General features: G+C 39.7%; 1 pseudogene; it reads right to left on the bottom strand.

Annotated features, from left to right (window-relative positions):
* Window positions 1-3,019: 3,019 nt before the first annotated feature.
* Window positions 3,020-4,015, bottom strand: LOC103296428 (MICOS complex subunit MIC27-like; annotated as a pseudogene).
* Between the last annotated feature and the right edge of the window lie 7,617 nt (window positions 4,016-11,632).

Here is an 11,632-nt window from a genome sequence, read left to right as displayed (position 1 = left end):
GATGGGGGTTCCTTTGTATGTAACTGTCTGTCTCTCTCTGGCCGCTTGTAAGATTCTTACTTTGTCGTTGGTGTTTGCCAACTTAACTATAATGTGCCTTGGCGTCGGTCTTTTGGGGTTCATTTTGCTTGGAACTCTGTGAGCTTCTTGGATTTGTGTGGGTTTTTTCTTCCCTATATCAGGGAAGTTTTCTGTTATTATTTCTTCAAACAGGTTTTCTATTCCTTGCTCAGTTTCCTTTCCTTCTGGCACCCCTATTATCCTGATGTTGTTTTGTTTTGTATTGTCCCGAAGTTCCCTTACGCTCTCCTCCATCTTTCTAATTTTTGTTTCTAGAAGCTGTTGTAATTGGGTATTTTTTTCCATCTTGTCTTCTAGCTCACTTATGCGGTCCTCTGCTTCATCTAGTCTACTCTTGATGCTTTCTATTGAGTTCTTTACAGCAGCGATGTCATTTTTCATTTCTTCTTGGTTCTTCTTCATTTCTTCTTGGTTCTTACTCATATTGTCGAATTTGTCTTCCATCCTTTTCAGCCACTTTATGACCATTTCTCTGAATTCTTTCTCTGATAGGTTGTTTGCCTCTAAATCGTTTACTTCCTTTTCTGGTGATGCCTGCTTCTCTTTCCTGTTTGGGCTGTTTCTTTGTCTCCCCATGGTCTCTCTTCTCCGGATGTCTGGTTATATAGATTTCTCTCTCTGGCGTTGATTTAAAGGTATAAAATACAACACAACCAGGCACAACAGACAAGGCACTGAACAGAATTGTATTCACGATATTTATAACCTCCAATAAAGGTAACCACCAGAGAAAGACAAATTAGGGAATAGGAGTAGAAGAGGGAGAGTAAAAAGAAAGAACAACAACGAAGAAAAGAAAAAAAAAACAACAACAAAGAGTGTGAATCTGAACTTGGGAAAAGAGCAGAAAGAAAGAAAAGAAAAAACAGAAAAGAAAAAGAAAAGAAAAAAAAAGTAAGAGAGACAAGAATGATACTAAGAGAGAAAAGGGGAACAAACTATATATATGGGGAGTAAACTCCACTAGAACAACCACTATTCCCAGCAAATTCCAGCAACACGAGCCTGGAGATTAATACAAGCTGCAACAGCAGCTAATATCAAGTGAGGCAAGGGAAAACAAAAGTAAAAAACAAACAAAAACAAAGCAAACAAAAGAACCAACCAAACCAACAAAAAGAATAATCAAAACAATCTCATAAAAAAGCATAAAAATTCAATCTAATCAACATTCAAGCAAACAACAACAAAAGGCCCGAGAGAAAAATAATTTTTTAAAGGTAGCGTAGAGAGAGGTTTGTATGGATTTGGAGCAGGGGGTTGGGAATTAGATATATAAGTAGGGTGAAGTTTTAGCAGGGAGTAAACTGAAAAAGTAGGGAAAATCTAAAGCCAGAAAGGGTTAAGATAAACTGGGGACCAAAAGGGGAAAGGTTAGGAGGAGAGTGATGGCATAATTTTAGCTTTGAGATAGGGTAAAGCGATTGTAAGGGAAAGATGCAAATCGAATGTAGGACACTAATCCAAAAATAAAAGAAAGGGAAAATCTAATGACATTAAAAAAAAAAAAAAAAAAGTAAAATAATAGTAATAATAGTGCTGATTGAAAATAAAAATGTAATAATTAAAAAGGTGAAAATCAAGTGAGGAAAAAGAAAAAAATATTAGTTTCTTAAGTAAAAGATGCAAAAAATGAAAATAAAAAAATATGAGAATAAAAAAATTGAAAAATTGAAAAAAGAATTGAAAATTAAAAAATAGGAAGACTAAAATGTGCAGTAGCGGCTGTCATTCACTTCCTCTATTATTCTGTTTGGTACGCCTTTTTCCCAGTCTGGGCGGTATTTCAGTTCAGCTTCAATCCAGGGCTCCTCAGTGTTGGAAGCCAGTCCTGCTTTTTAAGCCAGCCCTGTCTTAATTTCTCGTATTTATTTTTGATTACACCAGAGACAATTAGCGTTTCAGCCCCTGGGTGGCAGTGTTTCTGAATTGACTTCCGGGCCTCTCTAGCTCTTTTTTCTTTTTTTTTTTTCCCCCTTCTATGGCACTCACTACCAGTTTGTGGAGGTGTGAGCCTCAGAGCTGCCTCTCTGATGGTCACACGCAGCTCTGGCCCCAGGTTCCGAAAAAACACCTTCCCCCTGCAGTCTTTCAGGGTTTCCACCTGGGTTTGCCTCTGTATTGGGCTTAGCAATCAGAGTCAGAAAGAGCCCAGGTGTGCGGACCGTGGGTCTGTGCCCCAGACTAAGGAGCCTGCACTCCTTTGAAAATTCTTAGTCTGACCCTCCTCGTCAGATTAAAATGAGTTGCTTTCAAGAGGTCACTTCTGTTAGCAGCTCAGAAGACCCCCCTCCTCATTCACGGATCACGGCAGTTCCAACTGCCGCTGATTTTTCTAGGCACAGACCTCCCGGCTCCTGCCGGTCCTGCGGCTGCCGCACTTCCCTCACCCAGCGCTTCCCTCACCCACCGCGGGGATTAGAAACCGCAGTTTATTTCAGACAAAATCTGACCTTTCCGTGGTGCAGTGAAGAGTTTCTTTGAATCCGAGTGTTTGCGCTGATAGGGGACAGGTGGTCTGGTGCTCCCAGCAGTTCAGTGTTTGCAGTTGTCGCAGAAAGTCAGGTTTCCACTAAAATCCTCCTTTCCTTGCAAGATGGCGAGGCGCCCGGCGAGCCCGCAGCTCCAGGAGGGGACCCAGCCCCTGTGGGTGCTGCGCGGTCAGAGGAACACTGCCCAGCACTCCCCCGCCTTCTCCTGGAGTTTAGCTGTCCCTTGGCTTGCCCACATACACTCCCTCTGCGAGCCTCTGCTGCTCCGACTCTCCGCCCCAGGAACAGACTCCAAACCCGACTCTATTCCGTCGCCATTTTTTTTTCTCTTCCAGGGATAACCTTGTTTTAAGTTATGCTGTATGTGTCACCATTACCCATTACATGATTTGTTTTCATCATTATTTGGAACTTCACACATCTCGTGGTTCTCCACGTAGACTATCTCAGTTTCTAGTGCTGTACATATCCACATCTTCTGATGGGACTGCCCATGATCCATGCGTTTCAGGTCATGCATAAGTTGTGTAGCACCTGGGATAGGTTCTGATTTGGTCTTAGTTTCAGATCCAACTTCTGTTGGCAAAGCCGCTGGATGTTTTCAGGTCATTAGCTGTTTTTGCAGGTCTTTCTATTTCACCAGCGCTTCCTAACTTTTTAGTCCATGTAAATTCGACCTTAGGTCCTAGTTTTTATTATTTTTTGTCCACAGTGATTTAACTCTTTTGTAAATTTGCTGGCCTTATCCTGGTTACCTTTACAATTATTATGGACTGAACTGGGTAACAAACAGTTGCTCTTAAAGTGGGCAGTCCCAATGAATAAACAATTTTCCTAAATCTAGAACCGTATCTTGCTGAAACCAAGCCTGCCAAACCCGAAATTGTAATCACTCCAATTTTCAGAAGAAAATCTCAGGGTGGTTTATTCAGGTAAACATATTCAGCTACCTTTTCCAAATTGTACTATATCCATTATCTCCTTTTTCACAAAGATATAAATATCCCTGCACCAGACCATATAATGACCATTTCTAGTGCTGATGGAGGCAGAGTCCATTTGTAAATTACCAGGCTGCTCTTCATCATATTTAGACGGGAGAGGTGGTGAAATATACATGGGGAGCTGCTCTGGTTTTACTAGCTGCTTTGTAAAAAATAGCTTTTTATTGATTTCAGAGAGGAAGGGAGAGGGAAAGAGATAGAAACATCCATGATGAGAAAGAATCCTGCACATCCCCTACTGGGGATCGAGCCCACCACCCGGGCATGTGCCCTTGACTGGAATCAAATCCAGGACCCTTCAGTCTGCAGGCCATCACTCTATCCGCTGAGCCAAACCAGCTAGGGCCTAGCTGCATTTTTTTATTTCTCTTCTTTGGCTGCGTGCACACTTATAGATGCAAACGTCAGACTCACAGGCACGGTTGTCAGTTTTCCCATCTCTGTTCCTTTTTATGTGTCTTTCTTCTCTGGCTGTTTTCAATATTTTTCTCTCAAATTTTCAGCAGTGTGAAAATGATGTGCACAGGGGCGTGGGATGTGTCTGTGCGTATGGTATTTATTCTACATGGGGTTCTACCCACTTCTTAGAGCTCTGATTTGATGTGTGTCATTATTTTTCAGAAAATTCTCAGTCATTGTTTCTTCAAATATTTCCTCTGCCCCTTATTGCCACCATGTCTGTGACCTCTCCACCGAAGAGCAGAACACGAACATTGCTTTTTAAATCTCACAATATCTGTGGGATAGAAATCCTGGCATTTTCAAGCTGGGACCTCCAGCTCAAGACTTTCCACAGGCTCTAATAAAGTTGTGAATGGGTTTAAGTCACTGCAGGAAGTAGCCTCTGATGTCATGAATATTATTCTTACCTTTCTTTGTCATTCATTTTTACTACTTGCTCTCTATCCATTTTACTTTTTTATCTCCTTTGATTATCTTGGTTGTTTTCTTGTCTTTCTTTAATACCCCTTATTAAATTTCACTTGAATCTATTTTTCCTTGGGTATACTTTATTTCTAACACATTTTTGTCTATTTAAAATACTTTCCTAAATAAATCAACTCTTTTTATATCTTCCTGGCTTTTTTTTTTTTTTTACTACTTCCTTTCTTAGTTTTTAAAATTAATTTCTTACAAGGTAGGTTTTCATATCCTCAAATATATATTGGATTATATTTAATTTTTACAGTTCTCTTCCGCTTTATGGTTGTTTTTCCTAGAGGAACTTTGCCTCATCTGTGTGAAATTTTCTCATATGTGTGACATTTTATTTTCTGATGGTTTTAGAATAGTTCTATGTGGATTTGCTGATTTTCCTTTTGTTCATTTCTTTGTGGTGAGGAAAAACAGAGTTTCCCACCCCAAATATGCCTTTTTAATGATACTGATTATTTTAAGCTGGTTATTTTTAAGAAATGTAGAACTCAGGAAGAAACTTGGACCTTCCCCCTAACTGCCTAAAATAAAGAGGACCTGTTCCAGGAAGGAAGCTATCAGAGATAACTATAATTTCATATGAACGAGGTATGACAGACAGGAATCTAGTAAGGCTAGATGTGCTCTTGACCAGAATCAAACCCGGGACCCTTCAGTCCACAGGCCAACACTCTATCGACTGAACCAAACCAGCTAGGGCTCACACCCCATTTCTTAAGATCTAGCTTTAGAAAAACCCCTTTCACATTTTCTTACTTTTCTAAAAAAATTGCAGAATCTAAAATGTTAGTGAATATTTTATTTTCGTATAGGTAGGCAGCCTATGCTCATGTTAACATCTAAAAAGCTAGATCTGAAAGCCTACTTTTACATTGAAATTATATTATTTTTATTAGTAATAGTAATAAAACAATCATTAACACATACTGAAAAATTACTATGTGCTCCTCACTATTTTAAATACTTTCAAGTTATCAACTCATTTAATCCATCATCACAATGACACTATGAGGTAGGTATTATTATCTTCATCCTATATGATAAAAGCCTAATATGCAAATCGACTGAACGGCAGAATGACTAGTGGAACGACCAGTTGCTATGATGCATGCTGACCACCAGGGGGCAAATGCTCAACACAGGATCTGTCCCCAGCCCACAGACCCCAAGCCAGCCAAGGTGAGTGCCAGCAGGGGCCTCCCCCCAACTGCTCTGCCGGTTGCCCCACGGTTCGGCCCTGATCACGGGCCAGGTCTAGGGACCCTACCCGTGCACAAATTTGTGCATCAGGCCTCTAGTTATATCAATAAATTAAGTAACTTTTTAGTGCTAACACAACGAATAAATGGTGTAACCAGTGTTCGAACCTAATGAAAAAGATGTCATGAGTTAGACAAATGGTAAAATACTAGTTATTGAGGTGAACTCCTCTTCAAGCTAAAAATTTCTAAGAAAAAGTAAATCTCAAGCAAATAATATTTTTTTTAAACTAGAGGCCCTATGCACAAAATTCGTGCAAGAGTAGGCGTTCCTTCCCCCGGCTGCTGACACCAGCTTCCCTCTGGCACCCGGGACTCGGGCTTCCCTTGCAGCCCTGGCTTCATCTGGAAGGTCGTCTGGTTTAATTAGCATATTATGCTTTTATTATTATAGATACAATACAAAATGATATTGAACATAAACTGAAAAATAAACTTTTTAAATTAAAAATAAATACAACAGAGATTTGAAGTATTTACTTTCCTGGGAAAAGTAGCATTGCAAACTGCTAAGGGAGAGTCAATGCTCGAAAGCAGATTAGAAGAGAGAAAAAGGATAGAGCTGAGCATGGGCTGGGGAAACTCCAACCTGAGATAACAGATGGATTTTCATGTCTGTCCATCCTCAAAGGAGCGCTCAGCCTCTGTCTGTGATGTCTGAAACAAAAAGCTTCAAGGCAATCAGGGAAGATGCTTTTATTTTTTACAGCAGTTCTCTCTGGGATCCTTTGATTTGGAAAACAAATGAAGCAAAATGAAGTTAATGACTCTTTCAAGTCCTTCCATCAAAGGCTCCCAGATTATATCCATTGTATCAGTGGAAAGTGCCCCAGTAGGAAAATCAGTTGCTCTGGGACACAGCAATGGAGGAAGGGAGGAAGGGAGGAAGGGGGGAAGGAGATACTCAGGCTAAGTGGAGCCTAAAGATGCCACAAAGCTGCTGGTTCCAACCACAGAAAATTCAACTTCTGTCCCATACTTTCCTCCTCAAAGGCCAGATGTAATCAGAGCATGTGCAGCAGCAACTGAAATATCCTTATTATCAGATTTTAAATGTTATGGACATCCATTAGAACCCCGGGCATACCTGACTTTTGTGTTATTGGATACAATTAGCAATTAAATCCTTGGCTTTTTTTTTTCTGTTTTTACCTAAGAAGTTCACGTTAAGGATTTTCTCAGAAATCATTATTTAGGTTCAAAATCCCAGACTGTGCTGGGAACATAGTTACTAAGGAAAAATAAACCTCAAGCAGATTGGATGACTTTAAAAATACTCACAAGAAGCTTGAAAGCTTCTATTACCTGCAGAAAGTAAGATCTGTATTGCCTTTGTCAGCTACGGTTGCCCTTCTTACTGTGAAAGGTATTGGCTATACTGGAATCATCTCAGATATTGAGAAACTATAAAGACATGTTAGGAATATCTGAATATAATCAAAATCTTATAAAAAATGAACAAAATCTCATACAGATATTTTTCTGCATTGGAACAAGAGCTTGGAAAATAGATGTCTTTTCCCAGGTCTGCCAAACACATTGCAGAGGTGGTTAGGGAGAGCAGGAGGGGAAATGGTTTGTATAAATTATTTCTAACGAGGTCAACAGACAGGCAGACATGCACATCTTTTGCTATGTCAGAGGGGCGAAAGGACAGTTTTATTTTTTTCCTTTTCTCTTCCCCACACCATAATATTAATTGAATTCTGTGATTTGGGGACCAAACCTTTCATTAGCTACACTACGCATCTGTCACATCACCTCACTTTACATGCACACTTAGAACTGCCTGTAAATAGCAGATTTTTATGATGGCCACTTGAGCCCCTTAAAGCCCCTCTCCTCCTACTTTATCATCAAGGCATGGGAATGTGTTCAAACTCCGGTGGTCATCAGATTTGTGAAGGTCCTGCTGGCCCAGCTTGCCTTCCAGGTGCCTGAATCTGCAGAAGAAGGAAGGAAAGGTTTGACTAGCTAATCAAGTGCACCCTTAACCTAGTGAACCCCATTAATTGAATTGGAGGGGTTAAAATACGCAGAAAATGAACAAGAACGAGGTTGGAAAACTGCAGTCATTACACGCATGCCCTGTGATGGCCATGTCTGGGATGGTCCTTTTTCTGGAGTCCTGAGACAGTTGGCTATCTGACTTCCTAGTGTTACTTCCATCCTTTTGTCCTGATTGTTTCGAGAATATTTGTTTATAACCAAGCTGAAAAGAGCAGATTGCAGTACAGACACACGACCCATTTTTGTGCCAGATCTTTGAGTAGAAGACTTAAAATTCCCTTGTCAGAAAATAAGCATTCACCGATGGATATTTTAAAAAAAAGAAGACGTGATGAGAAACCCAAGCCACACCCAGAATTCGGTGAAGGTCACTTGGAGATGATGACAGGAAGGAAATGAAGCTGTGTATTTGTGAACCAAATTAATACATGAATCTCTAAAGTATTCAGGCTGACCATACATATCCTTCTTCTTAGCAAATTAGAGTTTCTCACTCCTCTGGGACGGATTGCCTCTCTGAGTGCTGACTCCAGGAAAGCTTGCTCCCCAGGCGGTTGTCCCTGACAGGTATTAATGTTACCTTGAATCATGTACTGTCCACTGATGACAAAAAGAAAGGAATTAAGCATAATTTCCAGGCTTTCAGAGCTAAGGTCCCCTCGGTGGCCTGAGAATCACTTGCAGGCTTGGAATGGTGCCAGCTGTGTGTTGGATCTGGGCATTGCTCCTACACTCGTATAAATTCTGTAGTTAATGGTGAAATAATAGAGTCACGATTCATGGCAAGCATATTTTTCTGTCCTGCAGAATGAAGTCTCGGCAGATGTTAGTGAAGGCATCAGTGTTCACAGCTATTGTCAATTCTCCTTAAGCCTCCTCCTAAATCCACGAAATCTCCCAAAGCGTGTCAAGTTTGTGGTATTTTCTATTTTTCTAAATGTGCTGTTTTCATGGCTTATTTACTTAAATTCTCGTACATTTCGAAGAAATTCCTTGGTGTGGTGTTTTAGTGGCATCATTAGTCTGTCTGTATGAATAAATGCTCCCAAGATGTCTTCAATTATCTTCACTGTCCATTTCTCTGAGTGGCAAACTGATTTTGTTTAATTTTTGAAAATTCTTTATTTTTGAAAGTATGACATATGTCTCTTTTTCCCCTGATTGACCTCTCCCTGGCTGCACCACCCCCCAGCACATGCCCTCACACCCCTACAGTCTGTGTCCATTGGTTATGCTTATATGCATGCATAAAAGTCCTTTGCTTGATCTCTTACCCCCCCCCCCCGACACACACCCTGATTTTGTTTAATTTTTACAGCATTTATATTCTTCCCATTTCAAAGAAGTCAAACCATTAACCAGTATTGGACAATAACTTATTTACTCATATTCACTTACTCTAAGCATGCATTATTGATTTCTTGTCCACACTGATCTGGCCTTTAGTCTTAACTCCATCATGTGCCTAAGAATAGTACCTGGCACATAATTAAATTTACTAGAAAAAATTCGTGAATGGATTAATCTCATATATACACAGCTTGCCTTATTGCTCAGATCTTAGGTTTTTGTCAATTATAAACAGTGGAAGTACAATTTCAACAATGGTTTCAATGAACCCCTCTGGGAAACCTGTCAACATGGAAGACCCAGAAATAGGTCTTGTTCCAACTTTACCCAGGCATGGATGACTCTGGCTGATTCAGTTGCCCGGGATGTAGATGAAGCTTTTAGAAACGAAATCTGACATTTGCTGTATAAGCTAAGAGCTGAGATGTGACCCCTGAATTTGTGCACTGTACACAGATGGGCAAGAATTGTCATCACCACACCCCCCAGGGCACTGATGTGTGCATTATTACTGTAGGTAAGCAGACTATTAAAAAGTGCCTATTTGTAGGACATTTTGTGGTAACTATGTTCTTTTATGGACAGGTAGTTTCTCTAGAAGTATTGCATATGCATAATCCTCTTTATGAATTAAAAACAATTACTGGTTTCCATGCTTGAACAGTTTGATATCCTTTGGCCCAATTAAATTTGGCAGGATAAATATTTGAGAGGAAGAAGTGTATGATTTTATAGGTAAATCTGTAAACATAGCTTCTTACCGAGGTTCATTGTATACAAACTGCTTTTCATGTTAACAGCATTCAAAGTGCTGCCCTGAACCTTCATCAAATGGATTATAGGATACTCCTTGTATTAAGCCTTCCTGCGTGTTTTTTAGAAGTTTACTGCTTTATTGTTTCTAAATAATGCATTTAACAGAAGGAGATAACTGTGTTGACTTCCTCAAAGAGTATCACATATTTGGATTCAGTCAACTAAAAGTCCCATATTCAGAAGTCTATACTTAGATCCCAGCTGTTTGTTTTGATTTCTAATTCATAGTTACTCACTGAATGAGTTCATTCAATAGGAGATGGAGGAGGATTTTGTTTACTTATATATTATTTTACATAAGGGTTGCACTTACTTTGCAAGAGGAAGTTAAATTAACTCATTATAATGATTGAATTTTTTTATTAAACTCAGCCAATTTTGTATTTTTTTTTCTGCTCATAGAATGAACATTATTTCCCAGGTATTAGAAAAGCCAAATATATTTCAATATTATCATAAAATGGGATCATAGTTTTGAAACATTTCCATGTATTTGCACACATTCTGCTAGTAGACTCTAGGAATTTCCTGCCCATTGGCGCACTGAGTTCACTGTTTCAGGAAAATGAGAGATACACTCATAAGAGAACTCTGTCATATCTAAGCAGCAAGGGTGTTTTTCAAATTTTATTTATTTTAAAAATATATTTTATTGATTTCAGAAAAAAAAAGAGAGAGGGAGAGAGAGACAGAAACACCAATGATGGGAATCATTGAACGGCTGCCTCCTGCATGCCCCACACTGGGGATCCAGCCCCAACCAGGACATGTGCCCTGACTGGGACTCGAACCATAAACTCCTGGTTCATAGGTCAATGCTCAACCACTGAGCCAGGCTGGCTGGGCAAACATTTTCAAATTTTAAATAATATTGAATGTAAACTGAAACTGAAAAAATTTAAAACTGGGTCAAATTAAATTTTTGCTTTCCTGCCGAAACCGGTTTGGCTCAATGGATAGAGTGTCGGCCTGCGGACTCAAGGATCCCAGGTTCGATTCCGGTCAAGAGCATGTACCTTGGTTGCAGGCACATCCCCAGTAGGGGGTGTGCAAGAGGCAGCTGATCGATGTTTCTCTCTCATCGATGTTTCTAACTCTCTATCCCTCTCTCTTCCTCACTGTAATAAATCAATAAAATATATTTAAAAAAATTTTTTGCTTTCCTAAGAAAACTATAAGCTTGAAAATCAGGTTTTGGGGAGAGGAAGAAATTTGCATAAATTCCTTTAGCATATCAAAGATAAAGCATGGAAAGCTCTTGATAGATGTTTTTACTGTTCACCAATACCCTCCTGAACTCCTTGAAGTTAGTGTGACCATGCATCTACTATTAACTAATGGGTTATGAGCAGAGGTAATGATGTCTCCTCTGGACTGACAGTGAAATACCTGTTTCACCTTGTAAGAAATGAGGCAAGCCCCAAATTTAGGGGTCCTGGTAGAACACAAAACATACTCGGGAGCCAGGCAGCAAGGCAAATATCTTTACTTCTATGTAGAAGGGTGTGCACACATGGTCTGGGAGCACACGCACACTGAGTAGGCAGTCTGCTTGGCTTTTTAATTCTGACGCACATGACCTGTCCCTCACTCTTTTAAAAAATATATATATTTTATTGATTTTTTACAGAGAGGAAGGGAGAGGGATAGAGAGTTAGAAACATCAATGAGAGAGAAACATCAG

Source organism: Eptesicus fuscus, chromosome 1, assembly GCF_027574615.1.
Source record: "Eptesicus fuscus isolate TK198812 chromosome 1, DD_ASM_mEF_20220401, whole genome shotgun sequence".
Classification (NCBI taxonomy): Eukaryota; Metazoa; Chordata; class Mammalia; order Chiroptera; family Vespertilionidae; genus Eptesicus; species Eptesicus fuscus.
This window is presented reverse-complemented; position numbering and strand designations above follow the sequence as displayed.